The 24138-nt window shown below is 41.4% G+C and overlaps 1 protein-coding gene across 5 annotated transcripts in view; it reads left to right on the top strand.

Annotated features, from left to right (window-relative positions):
* The first annotated feature begins 14123 nt into the window (after positions 1 to 14123).
* Positions 14124 to 24138, top strand: part of PPM1A (protein phosphatase, Mg2+/Mn2+ dependent 1A) — a 35466-nt gene continuing 25451 nt past the window's right edge. For 2 of the 5 annotated variants that reach the window (XM_048308490.1, XM_048308495.1), the window contains exon 1: positions 14124 to 14361. The gene's annotated coding sequence lies outside the window, so the exon portion shown is untranslated. Of the gene's footprint in view, positions 14362 to 15493; positions 15537 to 24138 lie in introns of all 5 variants that reach the window. The other 3 variants (XM_048308493.1, XM_048308492.1, XM_048308494.1) reach the window with 3 other exon arrangements.

The raw sequence follows: 24138 nt of genomic DNA on the forward strand, positions 1-24138 counted from the left end.
TTTCACAGTACATTTTCACAGATTTATGGGTGAAGTGCTTCCTCTTGGAATGTTCACAAGGTGGGCCTCACATGACTTGCTGCCAGCCCTGCTAATAATACTCTGACAAGATGGGTGTGAGTATTTTCCACAGTGCTGTGATGCAATTTCTTTGATCCACATTAGAGTGAATAAAGCTCCAGTGCAATTATCTGAGATTATTTCAGTGTCTGCGTAAAACATAGATTTGAAAACCACTATTACTTCACTCAATTATTTATGAGGGTACAATAACACTAAAATGAACAGCAGTAAGTACAGCATCCTTTTCCTCTATTTTCTCTTTCACCATGAGCAAAACAGAATACTTTGTAAGGAGAAAAGCTCTTTGCTTTGTTTAGGAAGGCAAAACTTCAGGGAGAATCTGTCATAAAATGAATGTAAGGCCATGCGTTCCGCCTATCTGCTTCAGAATGTTCCCTGTGCTGTGTGGTTTAGTGTTGCCTGAAGAGGAGACAAACAAACACACATCCAGGAAAAGACAGTCCCATGTAAATATAACAGAGTGCCAAAAATGCTTCTTACATACATCTGTCTGATCAAACAATGGATATATACCTTCCTCCTATTGGTTTTATTTTATACCTCATTTAACCGTAAATTACTATTTCAGAAAGTGTCATCTCTTTTGTAATAGCATTTACTGAAAACCTAAAACTGTATCCTAGGTAAGAAACATACATTTGAGCCCTTTAAGTGTGGCAATCATTGTGATCTGATGCTGATTCGAGGTACAATTCTGCTGACACTATGTCAATGAAATTTTTCCTGTTGCTTGTAAACAGCAGAAGCTCCTCTGTTTTCAGCATCCAAGTTACCTTCTTGAGTTCAAGTCTCTGAGGTTTTCAGCATTTAAGCCTCTGCATTCCTATCTTCCCTAATTGCCTCTCATTTCAGCTTTTAGCATGTTGTTCCACCTTCATGTTTTTTCACACATAGCCCCTTCTGCCTGCTGCTTTTCTCAGGCAATTTAGAGACTTGAAGAAAATAACTCCCATCTTTTCTTCCTTCAAATCATTCCTTAATTTTGCTAATGACTTGCATCCATTGCATTTCACTTTGTTTAGTTAAACTTTTGTGTGTGAACTCCCATCAATTTAAAACTCAAAGTCTAGTTCTAATTATCATAGAATCATAGAATGGTTTAGGTTGAAAGGGACCTTAAAGATCACCTTGTTCCAACCCTGCTGCCAAGGACAGGGCCACCTTCCACTATCCCAGGTTGCTCCAAGCCCCATCCAGCCTGACCGGGAGCACTTCCAGTCATGGGACAGCCGCAGCTTCTGTGGGCAGCCTGTGCCAGTGTCTCACCACCCTCTTAAGGAAGAATTTCTTCCCAAAGTCTAACCTAACCTCTGTCAGTTTAAAGCCATTCCTCCATAAACTGTCGCTCTGGGCTCTTGTCCAAAGTCCCTCTGCAGTTCTTCTGGAGCCCTTTTAGGCACTGGAAGGTGCTCTAAGGACTCTCCGAAGCCTTCCCTTCTCCAGGCTGAACAATTAGGACAAGTTGAAATACTGTGTCTTCTATGCATTTGCAAAACAGTAAATACAGCTGTCTGCCACTGTTTTATAGATTAATACAACCCAAGCAATAGATGGTAAACCAGAGAAATTGCACTTTTTTGCCAGAGTAAGCTGCATCTGTACCAGTCAGTCAAACAGGGCCAGTGTGTGGAGCTGTACACTGGCCTCGGATCATCCATACTTTCAATCTGTTACTGAGGTTCCTGGTATGGCTTTGCACACAAACACTGTCCCAAGGAATATGGAGTATGTCTGAGGGACATCAGCTACACACAGAAGCCAAGTCAGTCCAGTTTGTCTCAGTACTAGAAAGCTCAAAGATTGCTTTACTTAGTAGCAAAAATGGAGCAAAGGTGATTACACAAGTCTTTGCAACTGTTTAGTTAAGCTAAGTGTAACTGTGAGTAAATCATTCTCTCCTCCTCTCCCCTCCTTACAATGCCGCTATTTGCTCCCTCAGAAAAAAGAAATAGAAAAATATGTAGAAAAACATCTTTTAGCAACAGAGCATCACAGAAAAATACAGAATAGCAATGTAAAATACACAAGGGTAAGACAATACCTATTTAGACAGCCAGGACAAAAATAGGAGCATCTTCAGACACAGAAGTAGATGATTCCTGGTTGTCAGTCAGTGAATTTTGTGGCCTACCCTGGGCAGGATTTCCTCAATATAAGAAGCAAGAGCCATTTTCTACCTTGTACCTGGTGTGACACTTGTGTTTGAAGCACTAAAACTCTGCAGTGATCCCAGCCACCTGCAGCTGCACTTGACCCTGCCCTTCTTCCCAATTTCATGTCCATGACTTTTCAATTTGATTATAAACTGCTTGGCTTTGGGTTTTGTTTGAAAAGTGCTCTGTGAGCATTCACTGACACCTGCATTAACAGTATTTGTTTAAAAGAGGCACATTACTTTTAAAGGACAACATTTGCCTCCAGACAAAGAACTCCTGCACATCAAGTTTCCCTCCCCAACCTAACTGGGTATTTTATTGTGACTTAAGTAATCCAGATGTATCCTTCACATAAGGGTGAACTAAAGTCAGGTCTGCCTGAGACCTGCACATTCCTCCAGACCACTCTATTTTGACTTCTTTCCCTGTTTATTGACATTAAAAGCACTTTTACTCAGAGAAATAATAAAAAGAGAAATCCAGAAAAACTCCAGCCTTTTCTGCAGGAGATGGGCCATCTATATGAAGATAAGATTTGTTTATTATGATGGGACAGTGATGGAACCCAGAGTCCTTGTTCCATATTATCCATTTCCTTTTCATAACATACTTTTTTTAGTTTACCTTGGGGTGTGACTAAATCACCTGTGTTTATTTAAGTAACAGAAATACAGAACATGTTCAGGTGAATTGAAGAAAATCCCATTTGATGAAAATGGCATTTTGTTTGTGTAACATTACTTCTATGTTATTCTTTATGATTATTCAAATGAAACATTAGAAGTCAAGACAGAAATTCTTGATTCTGTTTTGCTTTAAAGAAACAGATTTCTGCTTTCTTGCTTCAGAACAAACCATCTTCTCATGGTGAAGAGGCAGACAATATCATTGTTATTTACATTTCTGATTCTTAGATCCCTGTTCTGTGTCTATCATTTTGGGGCGGTTTTTCCAAGGTCACCAAATTCAATGGAAAGATTTGCATTCCCTTTCCACATCTGGAATTTTGTATCTGTATATATCCCTCTCTATAAATGTATATACATGCAATATTTATTCCATTTAAATCTGCTGTGATGAATCTGGAAGGGTTTCTTTCCATGTGAGCTGTCTCAGTGCACTAGAACTGAAAGGACTACTCACAGAAACAGGGAAAACTTTCTCTCCTGTAACACTGAACACTGTGAGGAGCAGGAGGAGGAAAAGGAGTATTTCCAGAAGGCTGATTCTGCAGAGTTTTGCCTCCCTGAGCACCTGCTGTAGTCAGCAGAAAAAAATTCCACCGTGGGGGTGGCCAGGGAACCTCAGTTGGGAGCCTGCTCTAAATCCTGCACTGAATTTTTCTTCCTCCATCTCCTGACACAGAGGTAACTTAAGGAGTAGCTTGTGGAGGGAATGTCTTCCAAAAGTCATGAAAAGTTACTTCAGGGAACCATCTTTTAGAGGCTGTTAGCCAATGACAGAGTCATATACTAATTGCCATTTTTTTCCCCCCTTAATAATTAGTACTACTTTTTGGACAGCCTCTTAATAGTGCAGTTTTCCTAGGACAGCTACTTTCCCTTCCTTTTCATCAGTGTATTCCTCTTTGGTTTTAATAGAGAACTAAAATAAAGTGGGCCTGTTTTGGGTTTTTTAGACTGATAATGTTCCCAATTCCAAATCTGGGACGGGGTTTGCTCTCTGGTTTAGGCCCCCTCTGCTGGTCTTCCCAAAGCAAAACACAAAATACCAGGGATTTTTCATTAGCAACAAACCTTCTTAAGAGAAAAATCCAGACTTCTCTTTCTTAACTTTTTACTATCAGAATATAAATCACAAGGAAGATCAGCTTTGGGGCTGTGAACTCAGCATGGGGGAAGTTTTTTAAAAACTGAATTCAAGAAAATAATTGCATAACCAAGCATGTGAACCTGTGGAATTTCTCAGGCAAAAAGTCCAAAAGTGAACATAGCCTAAAAAGCTGATCCCAGCCTGATCTGGCTCTTAGCAGCATCCTGTGATTGGCATTTTAATGAAGATATTATGTAAGGAGCTCGAGAAGCATAGGCTGCTGGGGATGGGGTTTTTCTGTGTATCTCAGCTAACAAAAGCCAGAGGCAGTAGTCCTGCTCAGACAGCACATATTTGAAGGAGATAAACAGGTAAGGAGGTACAGTGGCTAAATATTAGCACCCATTCCAGCAATATTGTAAAACAGAGATCTAATAATCTGGGAAAATCCCTGGGTGTCAGAGAAGTGAATTAAAGCACAGTGCTTTCTTAATCAGGTGAAGGACAGGACATGCTGGCATTGGGAGAAGGGAAGTACCTGGTATTCCACCAGTTCCTTTCTGGTATCCAAAACAAAGCAAAAGAAGGTCTGAGACTGTTCTAACTAATACCAACACCTAAAAATGTTTCCTGCCCAGGACCAGACAGAAATGTGTGGTAGCACAGTTGTCAACCCAGAGAGGTTCAGGAGAGTCACAAAGGACAATAATGGTTTATTTTGCATGGGTGGGATTTTTAATGATGTTAAAAAGCATTTCACATGTCACAGCAACAGGCAAGTTACTGGCCACAGGTATTTAAATCAAAGCTCTGAAAGCAGCCTCCTGTTACCTGCCCTGGGTAAATAAATTCCTGAACACACTGGAGAAAGTGCAGTGGAGGCCAACCAAGGTGGAGAGAGACTTAGAGAACCGTCTTTGCTCAGCTGTAAGGGGAGAAGGATAAGGGAAGGTTTTATTTCTGCCTTCAATCACAGACTCTTTTCAGAGAGACATAGTCGTAAGAGACAACACAAATTATAACACAGGAAATTCTGATGGGAAACACAAGAACAAGTGCCCAGACAGGTGGGATCTCCATTCTCAAAGATATTTAGGTTGGATGTTAGGAAAAGGTTTCTTCACCCAGCGGGTGGTTGGCACTGGAACAGGCTCCCCAGGGCAGTGATCACAGCACCAAGCCTGACAGAGCTCAAGGAGTGTTTGAGCAATGCTCTCAGGCACAGGGTGGGGTTCCTGGGGGTGTTCTGTGCAGGGCCAGGAGCTGGACCCCATGATCCTTCCAATTCAGGATACTCCATGATTCTATGGCTCACCTGGACAAAAACCTAAGCAACTCCTCATTGGACCTGCTTTGAGCCAGGAATTGAACTGGTTGACCTCCAGAAGTCCCTTCCAACCAAAATTATACCATGATTTTATGGTAAATGACTACTGTATCATTAATCCAGCTTAACCTGATGAAAGTTACTTTGACAGTTCTAATGCTTCCCCGAGCAAATAAGAAATTTAAACCCAATCCAGACTCACTGAAGTCAGTGGGAATCTTGAGCTTAACTTGAAAGGCACTGGATCAACTTCAATGCTTTTAGGATTCGTGTTCAGAAAACATACTAAACTTTATTTTTGTAGGCGACACTAGGAGTTGCTTTTTCTTAACTGTGAGTTTCTCAATAGGTTGTCTCTGCAGTTAGATGAGAACTGCTCTCTTTGGAGTAGTCACAAATCCTGCTCAGAGATTCACCCAGCAGAGCAGGGTTTTGCCCAGTGCTCTGGGGGTGTGTAACTCCACTTTTCAGTTTGCACTTGCAGGAAAATTCCCGTTTGCCAAGCGTTATTGGTGATGAGCCTCTTGTCTAACGTGGGTTCAGCTCAGGGCAACTGCTGCTTTCGCGTTGAGACACTGTCTATAATAATTGAAATTTATGTCATAGAATGGCAATCCTGTGACCTCTGTAGAGTGAGCTAATGGTTCCAATCTTGTTTTCAGCAGGCTGCTGTGAATTAACATGGCCACTGCCTTCTCTTTTTCACCTCATCATTTTTCTTTGTAAAACAAGCTTTCTCTCTCTTATCTTGTCTCTTACAAGGGATCCTATTATTTATCTTCAACATGAAACAGAGTAAAACAACACAAGGGAGTAATTACTTGACAATAAATGTCAAGTACTAGCCAATTATTTTGATGTTTCCTATGAAGGTTAAAAAATGCAAAAAATTCCATGAATTTGTAAAAATATAGTGAATTCTTTCATACACGCAAAGAGAAGGGAAACACAGATTTATCTTAATAGGTATAGGAGTTATATACTACAAAGAAAGAAAACAAACAAGGAAACAAACATATTTAAAATCCTTAAAAGAAATCACATTCACAATCCCTCAAGAAGTAGCTGTCCTCCTAATCTCTTGGATTAACTGAAATATCCTGAGAAGGAAGGATACCTTTCTGGTTAGGGTGGAGACTTGGATTATCTCCAAGCAGCATCCATGTTTTGAGTCATCCTCTGATATGAAGCTGCACCGCGTTACTCTCCCTTAAATGTTCTCCAAAAGAACATATGCTAATGTGACCTGCAGTATGAGATTTTCCTTTCCTGATAGGCTTCCTCTCCTCAGACTCTGGGCTTGAACTGCACAGCAAGCAGTTTCTTTTCATAATGGCCCTTGTTGCTTTGCTAATCTTTGGTTTTGCACCATCCCCAAAGAAACAGAACACCGTCATTGCAGGATGAGAGATATCATAAAAGTGCTAAAAATCCAAATTACTGCTTGTTTCACTTTCCTAAGAAAGACAACACATGGAACTCATGATCTCATATCCATTTTTACCATGTCCCTTATGCTAACAAACATGAAACAATGTCTTTACTTCTTAGTCATACCCCATCAGCACCTATGTAATGAAACTAAAATTAAACTTTGGTTATATTGTCAAATAAAAAAAGACACAGGTGGCAAAAATCCAACTCCACACCAGGATTATCTTTTAAATCCAGGATTCTCCAGAATCCTTGGTGCTGTGGAAAACCTATTTTGCAAAATACTGAGTAATGTTTAGGTTTCAAATATCTCCATGCCTTGGCTATTTGATTCTGATATGTTGCTTTTAGCTTAATTTAACTGTTTAATTGACACAAAAAAATCCATCTGCTCAGCTGTGTCCCAGCTAACAGCTTGTTAAAAGAGACAACTGTTTAAACACATTTCTATGAATGAATGTAGCAAAGCGTAAGTTGTGTTAGGTTGTACAAAGAAGATGACTACGTGCAACTATTGAAAGAAGAAAAGGACTGGTAAGACAAAAGAAAAAAAAAAAGGGAGTTTACAGAATATAAATCTTATCCTCTCATCCGAACTAATCTCCCTCACATCTGGAAATTCCAGTCTTTATCAAATTTCAGAGTCTGTTGCCTGGATGTTCATAATTATAAACCCCTTAAGATCATCATAAGATTCTTGATGACTCAGGATGAAGTATTCTTATGCATTGACAGTCTGACATGTAATTTCAGCTGTGATTGCTAAACTAATTTTTAGGTTAAACAACCGACGGCTGTGGGCAGGCCCATTACAATCGGCTGGGTAAGAGCAGTTTTTAAAACGTGCTAATGACTGAGGGATTGATCCTGAGACGCTGAGGTCAGTGGCAGCTTTGTCACCGACTGCGGTGAGGACACATCGAGGCCTCCCTGCACGGACCAAGAGCAAACAAAAACAGCGACTTCCACGTGCCTTCACATTTTGAAAAGAGAAGATGAAATGAACGGAATGGGCAAAAGCCTGCCTGGTAAAATGTTCTGGGTGTTCTCTACTTTGCAGCTTGTCTTTTAGGAAAAGATCTTGTCAAGAGAATCAGACTTTGAGAAATTGAATACCAAGACACAGGCATTTCTTGGTGTTCAGTGATGATGATTAAATGAAGTGTATCCCTCCACGCTGGAAAGAACTGAGGAGGTATCCCTGTTGGAGTCCTGTTGAGTATTAATCTGCCCCAGCCTTTAAAATACTTCAAATCAACTTATGTTGTCTCCCAATGTGCCTTTAAGCTGATTGATGGTTTCTGTGGTGCAGAGAAGCACAGATGGTCCCAAAGAGACCATATGCATTGTACTGCCGTGAAACTGGTGGAGAGCTCAGGGACAGGGGCCAAAATGAATTGGCATAGCCAGGCAAGCCGTGCCAGCACTTCTTCAGACATCAAACATGGTTGTTTTGTCCCTATTTCCATAACAAGTTCAGGACACCCAGACTCTAGCAAGACTTTTCCATTTCAGCTACCAAGGCAGCAGAGATTCTAAAGGGAGAGGGGGGAAAAAAAAATCACTGTTTGTCCTTTTTTCCCTCATTTTTCATTTTCTTTAAAATGCCTGTAGACTATACTGACATTCTTTTTTAATTTCCCCATTTCACATGAAAAGCAAATTTTCCTGGCCACCGGGTCTTCGGTGACATTTTGCTACAGATAGAAGGAACCATGTGAAATGCAGGTGCTTTGCAGATGAGCTCTGAAAACCTCAATAAACTGCATTTCTCTTCCTGAGTTGCCTGGATTTTTGTCATCTTTGGGCTTTTGAAGAAATTGGGAGATGCCATGCTTTTCCCATATTTCATATACAAGGAAGAGAAAAATGGAGGCATGACCCCTCCCCAGTATTCTAGAATATTAATACTATTTTATATACTAACCTCCATTAATGGTAAATATATTACCTTTATTCTCCTTTTAATCTGATATTAATTTATAATATTTATTTTATATGCTTGCATTTTATATGCTTTATTTTGTATTATGTTTATATTTATTATGTTTCATATTTTTATTGAGCTTATTTTACAAGCTTTGTATTTTTATTATGTTTCTATTTTTAATATGTTTTATATTAATTTTCAACATAAAACTATTCTGCTTCTGTTGATATTTTGGTCTTTGCTGTACTTTGCTTCTGCTGGTTTTCTTGAATTATAGGTTACTTCCATCAGCAAATTCTCCCTGGAAAAATAAAACTCATGACTGAGCATCACTTGCTTTCTCTTACAGCTAAAATAAGAAAACCACATTGTGATGCCCTAATGATTTTGTACCTAATTTTGTAGTTTGAAAATTACCAGCATTTGGTTTTTAAATGAGATCATCACTGTTGTTTTTTAAAGTGATCAGGAGAGCATGGATCTGGTCTCAGAGGCAACAAAGTATGGCAGTTTGGGAAGCACATTTCAAAAGTCCAGCAGAAAGGTAATTATGTCAAAACTGCTGCATTTCAAGAATGCAGGATGTTTGCATGTGATGACCAAAATCTTTGTGACATCCTTCAGATAAATTCAGTTTGGATGCAGGATACACCCTAGGTGTGTACTTTTGATGATTTAAACATCATGTGATTATTAATCATCACTACAGTTCTGGCATTTTATGGAGCTCCCAACAGCACAGCTGCCCGAGCAGATCCCTACAGGTGTCATCACACCAGGGTGTTGCAGGAATAGCACCAGGAAGGCAGAAAGCCTGCAGCGTAATTATCCATCTGGCTTTGAGATTCCAAAAATAGGTGCAGCCCCCTGGAGAAGGGATGGGGCAGGGCATCAGTACTTCCCAAGCCAAACATGAAGTTATGGCAAGATCACGCTATTACGGGTCATACATATCATTAATACAAAGATTTCTATAGATAGCCTCTAAGCCTCTCTAATGTGTAAGGTAATTAATTAATTTTAGCTATATAAAAATTAGGAATATTGTCTAAGTTGTCATCTAAGCTTCTTCTGAATTCACAGACACTACAGAAGAGAAAAAAAGTCACCTTCAAAGAACTCACCCAACCTGCTCCAGACACCAGTGAAAGCATGACAGTAATGACCACCTGTCTCCTTCCACCAAACCAAGGCAGCCCAGACAACAATCTATACATCCAGTATTTAGATGTGTATTACCAGGTGATACAAATCCTTTTCCAAACAAAACAAAACCCTGCCGTTTACTAACTTTTTAGGCTGCAGAGTAACTTCGAATGTATTATTTCCCACCTACATCAGATATTCATGGCAGACCATATAAGAGAGAAGAAACAGGGACAGTAAATAAGGGAAGCTGAAACCAAGCTTTCAGACGACAGAAGTTCAGGTTTTTTCTCTCAGAAGTCAAAAAAATCTAAATGGTGCAATACAAGAGTTCACAGTTACAACAGTGATCCTCCACCTCTACTCTTCCCTAATGAGGCCACCTCTGGGGTGCTGTGTTCAGTTCTGGTCTCCACAGTTCAAGAAAGACAAAGAGCTACTGGAGAGGGTCCAGCGGAGGCTGGATGATCAGGAGTCTGGAGCATCCCTCTTATGAGGCATGATGAGGGAGCTGGGCCTGTTTAGGCTGGAGAAGACTGAGAGGGGATCTCATCAATGCGTATAAATGTTTCAAAGGTGGATGTGAAGAGGACATTACCAGATTCTTTTTGGTGGTGCCCAGAGACAGGACGAGGAGCAGTGACTATGAACTAAAACACAAGAAGACTCGCTTCAACATGAGGAAGAACTCCTTACATTGACAGTGGCAGAAGACTGGAACAAGCTGCCCAGGAAAGTTGTGAATTCTCCCTCTCTGGAGACACTCCAGACCCACCTGGGCCCATTCCTGTGTCACTGCTCCAGGTGGCCCTCCTGCCTTGGCAGGGGATTGGACCGGGTGATCTCCAGAGGTTCTTCCAACCTGACTGTTCTGTGATCCTGTGATATTGGTACTAAAATTTCCCTGTTTGAGGAATACACAGACAAAACTCTGATACTTCATGGTATACCTTAGAGTAAAAGAAGTTTAAGCACTGCTATTAAACCAGAAAGAGTTAAAAGGCGTGTTGGGCAATACACTGTGCAGAGATTACAGCAGGCTCGTACAGAATGTGGCCATTACGATGGAAGCTGATTCCAAAGTGCAGTTAAATTGCCATGTGATCCCCGTTGCAACTGTGGTCCCATTTTCTCTTTTTATGGGAAATGATGTCATTGGGAACAGCTTCATCGGGCTAAGCGTGGAATTTTCTAAATTGAGTTTTAATGAATAGACTGGACAAAGTCATCCTCCTGCCTGCAATAACTGAGTGTGCATCGGTGGCAGAAAGCTCTTGGCAATTACCATCCATCTAAAGACTTCTAAAAAGCTGTAACAGGAAACAGAATTAAAATTGTCCAGAAATAATATTTTCTAAGAACAGGTTGAGAAGCAGCACATCATTTTAAATATGACTATAATGCCAAAAGAATTTTCTTGTTCCAAACAGTGAAATATGATCCTTCTCAATAACTCATTAATGATTTATGATACAGAGTTGAGTTTCACAACGGTTCTTGTTACTGTGGTGCTAATGAGTGTGGTGACTACAGGTCCCAGCCATCTGTATCACAATTTGATGTACAGCTGAAGAGAAAATAAAGAGTTGTACACTGGGAGATGTAGTTTCATCAACTACAAATACATTTAGTAGAGGGATATGATATACTTAGCTGTTTTATCAGAATCAAAAGTGATGCTTGAATTTCTTGTAAATATTGATTACCATTGTCAGTGCAATAGGCCAAGCAAATCTAGGGAACTAAATAAAAGTTAATGCTTTAAGAAAATATTGTAGTAATTTGACTTAGTCCAATTTCCCCTGAAAAATGTATAAATAGCAAATGAGAGCAGCAAACTCTCTGCTGACATGACATTCTTGTAGCTTAAAATGAGGGCGTCACCAAAAAGATACAGGGCCATGTTTTCATTCACTTTTATTTAAAAAAGCCTCACTCAAAACACAGATATAGGTAACATGGAATCTAAATGAAATCCATTATTGTACATAATTCTAAGTGCTAGGAGAGCTTTATTAAAGTGGAAAAGGGGAGTAAAAAATTAAAGAGGAGAGGTTAAAGAAACATGGCACATGCCTGCAGGAACAATTCTGTGTAATCTTGGGAAGGGAAGGGTTAGGGTTTGCATTTAAATCTCTCTAAAGGTCTGTTTCCACCAACAAATTTTACTGCATTTGACTACAAAGGCCCGAAATTTCTAACATTGATTTGTTGAGTTAACAGAACATTGAGCACAACTGAGTAGTGCTCAGTATCGTGGTAACGATCACAATTAAGGGGAATACAGGGAGATCGGGTCCAAACATTCCATCCAGCCGAAGACAGCAATGGGAAGTGGAGATTCTGCCATCGTACCAAAACACGGTCAGTTTATCTGTCACAGGAAAGCCATACAGCGATGAGGTTTCATTGTATTTTTCAGAGTTCTTATAGCTCTCTCCAGATAGGATTTTCTGCCCTCCTTTGCTGACAAACTGCACTGATAGTTGTCAACCATAACCAGCCATTGGAGGGCTCTCCAAACATTCCGTTTAGGGAATGCTTTGGTTTGGAAAGGACCTTAAAGACCACCCAGTTCCAACCTCCTGCCATGGGCAGGGACACCTTCCACTAGACCGGGTTACTCAAAGCTTCATCCAGTCTGGTCTGGGGCACTTTCAGGGATGGGGCATCCACAGCTGCTCTGGGAAACCTGTGCCAGGGCCTCACCACCCTCACAGTAAAGAATTTCTTCATAATTTCTGAAGTAAAATTCTCTCCGTTTAAAGCCATTAACATATGGCTGTTTGCTGTGATTGTTGCTAAAGATGGAAACCATCTAGACAACCTTGCTACACAGCCACTTCACCTTTCCCAGTCCTCCTCAGCATCTCTTCCTCTGTATTCAATTCCTTCTTCGCATCCTCAGAGCTACCATGCATTCCTAATCCTCCCCTTGAAGCACTCCTCCCAGCACCCACTCTGCCTGAGAAATCCCCAGCCACGAGGTTTAACCCTGGCTTGCTGGAATTAGCCATTCCTCCCAGAACCACCCCTCTCCCATCGCAGCCTCCTTGAGCACTCTCCTCCCCTCCTTGAGACAAAAGAGAGGTTTGTCTAAAAGCTTCTCGTCTCAGTTTGTTCCCTGCAGACTGGTGGGGGAGTTGCTCCATGAACACACTCCCATGTCTTTTGTTCACAGGCCAGCCTTCATCAAAGGGGGCTGAAACCCGTGGGATTATTAAACCCATTACGCGTTCATTACTGGTAATCCGCTGCTGATTTTGCCAGCGGTTGTGCTTCCAACGGGAAATCCTGCGGGGCTCTGATTCAGGCGAGTAAGAGTCCCTCAGGGCTAGAGGACATAGTCATAAACTGTGACGTTCAGGGGATGTTCAGGTTGGACATCAGGAGGAATTTCTTCACAGAAAGGGTGATCAGACATTGGAACGGGCTGCCCAGGGAGGTGATGGGAGTCACCGTCCCTGGAGGTGTTTAGGGAATGACTGGACATGGCACTCAGCGCCATGGTCTGGTTGACACGGTGGTGTTGGGTCATAGGTTGGACCCGATGATCCCAGACATCTTTTCCAACCTAAATGATTCTGTGATTCAGGGAGACGAGCCAGCACCTCGGGACCCACTGTGCGCTCCATCATCCTCAGGTGGGTTGAGCTGCTGACGCCACCGCACCGGGACCGAGACCGGGCCCGGGATCCGGACTGGAATCGGAACAGGACCGGGATCGGGATCAGGATCGAGAGTGGGCTCAGGATTTGGATCGGGATGGGGAACACGCGCCCCCAGCTCTCGCGCCAGCCTCTCCCCCTCAGGGACAGGGGCGGAGCCAGTGACGTCACCGCCCCGCGCGCCGCTCCCGCGGGCCCGGCGCACGCGCGGCGCGGCGCGGGACCCGGGGCGGAGGGTGATGTAATACCCGTAACGGCCCCGCTCCGTCCGACATCCGGGTATCCTGCTGGGGTGCTGTTGTTTTTTTTGTTTTCCGCTTTTTTTTTTTTTTTAACTCTTTCTTTTTTCCCCTGAAAAGCTCCATTTGTCGCTTTTTCTGGTGTTTTAATTTTTTTTTTTTTTTTTTTTTTTTAACGGGAGAGGGAGACGGTGAGGAGGGAAAGGGCACGGGGACGCGCGCGCGCTCCCACCTCCCCTCCCCTGCGGCGTGCGCGCCTGCGCAGAGGGGCGGCGGCGGCAGCGCAGTGCGAGTGTGTCCGTGTGTCCGCCCGTCCGTCCGTCCGCGGCCGGCGCTCCGCGCGGCGCTGCGCGGGTGGGCGCGGAGCAGCTCGGGCGGGGGACGGGGACGGGGGGGGCCGCCGGCGGCGGCGGGGGCGAGATGAGCGCTGGGCTCCCCCTGGGCACAGAGCCGCCCTGTGAATGAGCTGAGGCGAGGCCGCCAGCCGGGTGCCCCCCTCCTTCTCCTCCTCCTCCTCGTCCCCCCCTCCTTTCCCTTCTCCCCCGCGCACCGCCGGGAGCGCGGCCCTGCCCGCACAGCCGGCACCGACGCCGCGGCCGGGGGGGTAAGTGGCGCTGCGCAGTGCGGGGCCGGGGCGGGGTGAGGGGGCGGCGGGGCCGGGGCGCTGCGGGGCCCCGGGGCCTGTAAACAACCGGGGGCGGCGGAGAGCGCGGGAGCTCGGCGGCACGGCTGGGAGCGGGTCGGGCGGCCGGAGGGAGGGAGATGGATGGGGAAGGGGGGTGCGATCCCGCTGGGATGCCGCTGCCGGGAGCCCCCTGCGCAGCCCCTGCATTGCAGGCGCCTGCTGAGGGTGGAGGTGTCCCCGCAGCCCCCCGGGCACGGCGGGAGGAGGGTGAGCGGCGGGGTCTGGGCCTGGCTCAGGTAGGAGCAGCAGCTTTCCCTTTCTCCCTGCCCCCTCCTTTCCTCGCCCAGAGTTCATTTAATAAAGGCTATAAACAGCCTGCTCTCCCATCGCCACCCAAACGCTCGGGGCACGGCACTGACTGGGAAAAAAAAAAAAACAACAACACGCATCTATTTATAAAGCACCCCACCCTGGCGAGGGTCGGAGCATCAAGCGCTCCCCAAATAGTGACATTGTGATGCAGCGGGCGGCTTTCCCTCACCAACGCCTTTCGGGCGTTTAAAGTTTGAGAGAGATTTCCGTGCCTTTGAAAACAATGTCTTGAGCAAAGGTTGCGCTGACGATCTGTGATCTGTCACAGAGTGCGTGGTAAAAGTCCGTGGAAGAAAATGCTGGTTTCGGTGAGAAAGTTGTGCGGTGATGTGCTGGGTAATTGGGCTTGCGTGTGAAATGCCGGAGGTTCTGAGCGGACGTCTAACCTTTTTGTTACATTAGATTGTATTCTAGTAGTTGTGATACAACGTTAAGACAGGCTGGAGGTTGACCGTTTCAGGAGAATTGATTTTGCAGACATCTGTTCGATACGTATTTGTATTTATTTGGTACGATTAAAATATTCCTTAATGTTGCCATGTGGATGGCAAAATTTTGTGGTTACAGAACTAATGTTTAAGTTTACAGCAGCACTTGGAAAGAACTAAATTTTTTTGAGCTGTATCTTCTGTCAAACGGGAAAGTGCTGTTCATTGGGGTGGTCTCTGTGGTAACTTTAAGATTTAAGGTCCTTAAGGTATGTCATCCAAAGGAATTTTTTATTTTTATTTTTTTTAAGCAGGAGACAGTTTTAGATCACGAGAGCAGTAGCTGGAAAGAAGGTAGGTGATATGTTTTCTTTAGATTGTGATATTTAGCATCAAGTGAGCTGAATCAATTTATAAAGTAGAAGTTCTAACTCTTGTGATTCTAGGAAATTAATTTCCAAATATGAGCCCTTGTAGCACTTTCCTGAGCTGTTTCAGTGATTAGGTGGCTGAAGCAGGTTTTGTGAAGTACTGGTGGAATTAAGGCTGGATGGCTACTGTTACTCAGCACCCTGAATGAGTTGCCAAATGACCAAGAATTTTGCAATTTCTAGCCACATTTCTTCTCTGATAGCTTCCCTTCTGGTGCTATTCATGGTTTCTTCTATGAATAACATCAGAGAAAACGTGAGCCAGGTAAGTTTTACAGTTTACCTATCCAATCACAGTAGCATTCAAAGGGAAGGTGTTAAAGGACTGCAGCTTGGATCAGTGCACCAGCATTAGCTGCTCCTAAAGTTCTCACTCCCAGGCCTTGCTGGGTCTCCCTTTTGTATATGAGACTGGGCTAGAAGAGTTGCTGATGCATCATGCCAGTTATTAATGTTTTCCTCACAGAGCTCTCTGATAAACTCCTCAGATAACCGTGGGGAGAGTTTGTCTGTCCTCTCACTCTCTTCCAGCATAGCCGTGTTTTTGTCATATACAGGCAAGGCCTAGCTCTGGTTTACAGTTTAGTCCTCTGCTTGATGATTGTCAGGTCAATCTCTCCTGTCGAAGTACAGTACAAAACTATACTTGTTTTCCAAGTATTTCCTTAACTGTCTATAGGTATGCTTGGGATACTTTTGTTGAAAGCGAAGGGAGATGGAAGTGCCAAATGACTGGTGAAGCTTGCAGGTCCAAACAAGCAGAACTCAGAGCAATTTGAATTAAAACAGAATACTAAAAAGTTTTTTTTTTTTCCTATAAAATCGAGCTGGTTGCTTCTTATCTGGAGTGCAACTTATGCGGTGGAGTTGAGTCATTCTTGCTGAGATTGCATTTTGAGAACTGTCGTTAAAATGCTTAGATATTTAACTCTGGCACAGTATAATTTGCAAACTTATGTAACTGGTATGTTTTTGAATGCAGCTGTCAATAAGAGATCTTATTGCACTTTTCCTTTTTAGTGGAACTAGGGAATATAAAGCAGCTGCTTTCACAAAATGACCTAAATATAAGTAATTTAAGAATAGCATATTTCTTGCTAAAATATTGGCATTTCTATAGGCTTAATTTTCACATGTTCCAGGTCTATTCTGATGTACAAAATACTTATGTAATTGGCTAGGCAGAACAGCATTGCAATTAAGTGATGGAATGATGCAGGCTATGCTAATAAATAAACAACTTTTAGAATGGAAAGTACTGTAAAATAACTGTTTTCATTTTGCCTGTGCTAACCGGAGACATTTTAAAGACTGGAGTAGTAGTAATGTTTGAAGTTAAGACATTAGTGGTTTATCATAGCTAAACCTGAGCCAAAATGCATTTGTTCTTACTATTTCATGTGGACCTTTGTAATTTTTGCTCCTCTTTTCTCATAAATCATACTTTTTACTTTTTTTAGAAAAAATTGTATCATCTGTTTCTTTCCAAATGACACAACTTGTAATCTCATTTGTTCTTTTAGAAATTTATCTCTTTTTGGATAATACTTGGTTGCCAAACTCTTACTGGTCTCTGTAGTTTTAATCACATGATCCAAATTTCAGTTTAGAATACTAGGATAAGGAATAAACTTCTGTAACATTTACACATGCTTAACTACAATCCTCTTCGTTGAATGAATGGCAAATGCAAAGTATCATGTCTGTGTATACAATATGTAAATCCTGAAAAAATGACAATGTTGTTAGGATATTTAGAAGATCCAGGGAATGTGCATAGATGTACATTTTATGGCATTTTATGTACATTCCATTCACCAGAGCTAAAAAATGTTTTTTAAGGAGGATTCATGTATTTGAGCCATGATGTGGTGCAGATCGTGGTGAAGATAATGCTTTCTACTCGTAGCTTCTTTATGTTGCTCTCTGTCTGTGAAGGAACAATTTAGCATTTATTAAGATTTAATATTTCTAGAGTAAATCACTTGACTCTTAAGACTGGGAGGAATGTTTAGACCAAGGGAATTGTAATCAGGGCAGGAGGAGTAAGCAAGTGTGATTCCATGGGAGCGAATAGGCTGATTTTTGTTCCTGGGTAGAGGCGGTAACCCACTGTGTGTTACTGGTGTTAAACCACTGCTGCAAGGTCTGCTTTTCTGTAGTTGTCTGCTAACTCTGCTCTGTGTTAAACCACAAACTAAGTTACAGATTTCTGTCAAGTTGTTATCTGTTTTCTTATTTATTTGGTTTGTGTTTAAACACAAATACCAGTACAATTCACTAATGGCTATTTCAGCTGCCTATTGGACTCTACAGAACAAAGTGTGTTTATAACTATATGAAACAGTCGCTCAGATTTTTTTAACAGCTCTTCTCAAAAGGTGTTTATATGTGACTAAAACAACAGAACAAAAACTTCTTTCACTGACAGTTCCAATGAAGTACACTTCTACTGTTTAGAGTGTAAACTTTATAGCAGTATATATCTATGTATACCAAAAGAGCATCTAAGAGTGCTACAAAGGAAAAAACAAAACTGGCTAACCATGTTTCAATATTGAAATGTAGAGAAAAGCAGTTTACACAGAGAGGGAAAAGTACATTTGCCTCCTCGTTGCTAACAGATTAGTTCTCATTTAAAGTAAGAATATTTTAGTAGATAAAAAGGTCTCTAAAGTCTTCCAAGATAATAATTTACAAACCAAACAAACACAAGTGTAACATGGCTTGTATTTTGATAGCTGCAGTTTAAGTAAAGCAAAGCACTTCACCGTGCTTATGGTGATACACCGTGTGCTGAATTATGTGGGACTACTCAGATGTGTGATGTTGCTCTCATGCTTAAGTGCCTTGCTGGATTGTGACCTAGAGGATGAAATGTGCTCTCATGTTTGGGTCTCAGCTGTAACTTGAAGGATTTTATGTATCTGTGTGTGCAGTTCATTTTTACTGCCAACTGTCCTTGTGATCTGAAATTCAAATGGTAGCCTGTATGCTTCTTGATGGTATATCATAGCTATTCGTCCATTAAGTTCTGTGGTATTTTTACATAGAAATAACTAAAATGCAGTAGCCACGAGAACTGTGTAAACTGTGCCTGAGCTCTTTGTGTTTGGAGATGAGTTTAAGGAATTCTCCAGCTGTTAAGTAAAACCCAGTCTTTGGAAAGGACTACAGAATGTGGAAAAATGTGGGCGGTTAAGCAGCTAGCATTAAATTGTAGGAAAATTTAATGAAGAAAAATCAGTTGCTGTCAGTAAATAATTTTCTGGTTCCCTCAGTCAATTACAGTAAGTATTTGGACAGACCCTTGTTAAAAATCAACTGCTGCCACTCTGTAATGAGCCATTCTGAGGCTGCAGATCAAGGCCCCATAAGCTTAGGAAATGCTGGCATTAGCACTGCTTTGATTTTTGAAGAACAGGTGAATTCAACAATGTCCTCATTGAGTGACCAGAATGTTTAGAGCTGTCATGAACTCTGGTTTGGACTGAGGGGAGCACCTTTACTGCCTTGTTTATCATGGGCAAATCACCTCTCTGCTGGTAGTGATAGAAGCGAACTTGGCAATCAGTGTGCCCCTCAGAGGAAAGCCTTCTGTCCTGAAAGTTTCTGTCTGCATAAAAGGCTAAAAACAATAGGGTTGTTTTTTCCATTGGTTTCTTTTTTGTATTTTTATGTAGTCTTGGGCAAAAAATCTGCTTTATTGCAGCAGTCATCCTCTGTCCTTGATCTTCTAATGAGATAGGAATGCTGGGGACGTGAGGGCAAAATAGTTTTGTAAATAAAATCTCTGTGTGTATACAAATGAACAAACTCCAGCTTTTCCTAAGCATTGAGGATTTGACTTCCAGGTCTTAATGTGCTTCTGACATAGTTTTGATGTCATTTCCTTGCAAGCAAAGCCAGGTTATAGCTGTAACTTCAGAACATTTCCTATTTTATTGCCATTTTATTCCCAGGTGTAGTCATCAGGTTTCAAGTCTATCCTGTATGCTACTTTTCCTATATCCTCACCAGAATAGCGTTAATGTTGCTGAGATTAGAACCCCACAAATGTTTTCATGTAAAGTGAAGGGTCTGGGAAATTACTTGTGTATTATTTCATAATATTGAGTGCTTGACTAAACAGGAAGTTTTGGGGCCTTCATGGAAACATCATCTTCTAATTACTGGGCACACACATACCGGTTGTGTTTTCTCTAAATAGTTTATTTTTGTTTTACTCCCAAGCTCTATCTGTATAAACTTTATTTTCACTTGGGTGTCATTCTGCCATATTGATAAAATAAATTGCTCATAAGACAAACCATAAACAGTTGGCTGATGCTTCTTGTAGAAGTTAGGAAGATCTGAAGTTTGAAAGCTTTAAATAATAGGTTGGTGAGCAACTAGAAGTACAAAGAGGAAAAATAGAAGATCAGATAGAGGGATGATTCCATGTGTTCAGTTTTCTTGGATTGTATAGGACCATATTAACTAAATTTTTAAGATGTTTGCGGTGAAGTTATCAGTGAAACAATACAACAGAGGGATGGTGGGGTTCTGTAAGAATTTGTACACATTACCACAGGCAACAAACAATATCAACTGTAAAAAAAGTGGCAGTTTCCTGAACTGTGTGAATGTAATTTTTTCCCCATATTTCAGGAATAGTTCAGTTAATGCATTTGCTGCTTTGTTGTTTTTTAAATTATTCTTATTCGAGCCTCCCTTTGTTTTTGAAATCTCAGTGAATAATCCCATCAGGACCTTTTTCCATGGAGCATCTTTCTCTTGGTTTATTTTAACACTTAGATAAAACACTGACAAATTGCAGCAGTAGCTTGACTTTGCTCCAGTTGCATTTGAACAAGCAGAACAATCCTGGACAAAAGCCATTCTAGTCTAGAGGCTCTTTACCCCATATCTTCACTCTTTTGGATGGGGGCAGGATGGCCTAGGACTCCAATTCTGTCTTGATTTTTCTGAATATGTTTAGTTGAACTTGATAGATAAAGTAAATGCTTTTTGTTTGGTTTTTTCCTTTGACGCAGAAATGGCAGTGGAATGATGTGAGCCTTCCTTTAAAGAAAACATTCTTCTGTGAATCTTTTTTTGTGCTAGGTATTGTTTGGCTGGTAAAACTGACAGTGTACGAAGATATTGAGGCTTCAAGCTGTAGATGAGAGAGAAAAAAAGAAGAAATTTAGAGAAAAGGGAGGTTTTAGCAATTATTTGAAATATTTGATCTGTTCAGATTTGTTCAATTCTTGCTCTGTAAGTGGCTCGTACTCAAGTAGGAGTTTTCAGTTAGGTCCACAATGTTTAGAAGTGGGGTAATGATCTATTATGATGAGAAATGGCAGTGGCAGAGCACTCATGGTATTACAAATACTGGAAAAAACTGTAATTCAACTTTTATGACTTACTATAATTCCATTCTTCTGGGTTGTCTCTTTCTGTTTCCTTTCCACCCTTGTTTTCTTTGTGGTGAACGTATTGCTGTATGTAGTTCTGTTGGAATGGCTGTGTAGCAGGGTGTACTCCTGTCATGAGCAGCTTGCTTGGAATCCTTAAATTCACTTGCTTGCCTTGCTCTTTTAAAAAAATTGAATCTTACTGCATGTCATTGATATATAAACTGAAGCAAGGCCTTTCTTTCTCCAAAATTCTGTCTACACAGACTGCAGCTTCCTTGGATCTTCCGGTTCTTTTTTACAGTTGCTTCAAGGGGGCTCTGAATTTTGGCTGGAGCCTGCAGGAATTTCTGCGCTGTTAACAAAGCAGTTGTCTAAGCTTTGTGTCTAAAATGGGTGTCTTTTGTTTATATTCCAACACTTCTAAGTAAGAAAGTTTTGGAAAATGAAGTATAATCAGAAAGTTATTCTGAACTTAGCACCAGCATGGGCATGTTTTCTGCTTATTAATGCTTTCAAGCAAGGACCTTGGTGTTTTCATTCTCACACTGTTCAGACAGCAGCACATGAATTTATGCAGAGCTATCTCATTGATTTTCATAGTTCTTGTTAGTGCCATTTTGGTTGTCTACATAGTTTTTCATAGCGATTGGGCTGCTCATATTTTGATGCTGCTGTGTTTTTTTCTCTTACGCTTTCCCACTTCTAATTTGTAGTACAGATATTTAGAAAGAAGCAAGAATTCTGTCTTGGCCAATAAAAACTCGCTTAATCATGTTCTGAGGGTGCCAGTCATGTTAGGATCCTGATGAGTGACTGTCACTTGTGGATGCAAGTTGTATCTCCTCTCAGAATCAGTGTAGTGATTTTTCATTCCCAGCAGCAGTCTTGGTGATTCTGGAAAGAACTTAGTTTCTTCCATAACAGACCATATTGCAAAATTAACCCCATAAAGAATTCTTGAAGCTACATCACCATCTTTCAAACTTCTGAAGGAACAGTTTGTTCCAGGTGAATTATCTTTTTCAGTGTCCAGGGCTTCCTTTTGCAAAAATCAGATTACACATGTCTCTGCTGGAGAGAGCTTGAACCTCAGCCAAAATACACTCATACCGAGAAGCTTCTCATTTAACCTTGGAACAGGTTTAGTTGTCTGCAGGAAAGGTAGGTAGGAGCAGAAAATAATGTTTTAAGAAGAAGCTGAAACATGTTGTTGGAGGGAGGGTGTTAACTTAGAAATGGTTACCTTCTGTGTTCCAGAAGGCTTTAATAATCCTCTCCTAAATCCTACCTGCCCTGCTATACACACCACGTGGGATAAAATATTTTGCTGCTTAGTACAGGGAGGCATTTGGAAAGGCTGTCAGCTCCTAGCAGGGAGAAGGGATTTTAAGTAGAAGTTATGTTTAAAAAAAAAAAACAGCTCTCCAAACAACTTAGATCAGTGAAATGGCAGTGCCTGTGGACCAGCTACTAAGAGGTCAGAGCTCATAGGTGTTTGTATCAGAGGTGCAGTGATTTAGTATTTTCTCCTGTGCTGTGAAGTTGTAATAGCCATCACTGTTGCATATTAATTAGTGGGAGAGAGGGAGGGTAAGTTGAGGAAGTTTGGAACAGTTCATACTTTCCCTCATACACACAGAGTTATTAACTTGCTTCCTCTGGGTTTTTTGTTTTCTGAGGTTTTTTTGTCTGCCACAAGCCATACCTGCTACATCTCTCCTAAACCAAAAGTTCTTAATGTTATTAGAAATTTTCTTACCCCTATGGGTAGTTTCTTATGATCTTCCTTTTGCAGTTGTCTACTGAAATGTAACACAGACTACAGCTGCATCCTCAAGAAGCAAATGTTCTGGTGGGGAAATGGTGTGTTAGTCTGTTTATTGAAATAGTCCCACTTCTGTATTTTATTTCTTTTACTTCTTTTTCATAAATAGTTCTTTTTCATAAATACAGGCCATGTATTCCTGTGTCTGAAAGTACATATCCAGAAACATCAACTGTAATTTTTTAGTGTTTTATTGATGTTTCAAACCGTGAGTGCCAGAACTCAATCATATAGCCTCCAATAGTTTTTAAATCGTTTCACTGGCAGGAGGCTTTTTCATGACTTCATTCAGCCCATGACTGTGGTGTAATTGTGTCTCCTCATCTGCGTGTTCTGTTTTATTTTAGTCATTCTTCCGATCCCTGGGATGTTCTCTGACATGTTGTTTGTTGAAATTAATTGATTTGGGGCATCCAGTATGTACTGTCAGTTTTTCATTCAGCAGGCTGTAACTTCTGAAAATGTTTCCACGTTTGCACAATTACATGCTGTCTGGCTACTTCATCCAGCCTGCTTAAGGCAGAGGGAAAAGTACTGCGGATCGGGCTGGAGTTGAAGTGAATAAATGCCCTTTTTCTAGTCAGTAGCAGTCTGTATAATTTGGTGACTTGCTTTGTGTCCTGTAGTTCAAGTAAAGGTTGTAATCTTTCTGTATGGTCCTCATTACAGCACACAGGGTGTAATGTCACTGAGAGAATTGTTCTAGGAAATTGGAGTGTGGCAATATTTCTCAGCTTAGTTAGAACAAGTGCCTGTGACTTCAGTGTTGTTCATATAAGCAGCTTATCCTAGTGGAAGGAATACAACTTGAACATTGTTTAAAAAGGATTATTAATTTACATATTGTTCAACTGAAAGTTTCAGATGGGGGTGGTTAGTTTTCTTGGACAAAACGATCAGATCTTTGTCCAAATTCCTTGGAAAAATGAATTTGTATTTCTGTAGGGTTATGTGGAATTGCATTAACTGTCCTTTGTGAACAATTTAGGGCTTATCTTCACTTGAACCTTGTGGCAAATGAACAAGCAAATAGCAAAACAGTAAAATTTATTTTCCTGTATAGCAGAAAGCATTACAGTTGTGCTGCCTGGATAGCACAATTTGAGGAACAAATGAAGGGGCAAAGAGATTTCATGCATTCCAGTGATGTATCTGTGGTTGTCCATGGTTGTCCATGGCCTGGTATACTAATTACCCTCCTTTTCTTTGCCACTCTGTTCTGCAGTTGCATCTACTTTCAAGGACTTTAGCTACTGACTCTTTGGCATGCTCCATTCATTATTTCAGTTTTGTTTCTA

Source organism: Corvus hawaiiensis, chromosome 6, assembly GCF_020740725.1.
Source record: "Corvus hawaiiensis isolate bCorHaw1 chromosome 6, bCorHaw1.pri.cur, whole genome shotgun sequence".
NCBI lineage: Eukaryota > Metazoa > Chordata > Aves > Passeriformes > Corvidae > Corvus > Corvus hawaiiensis.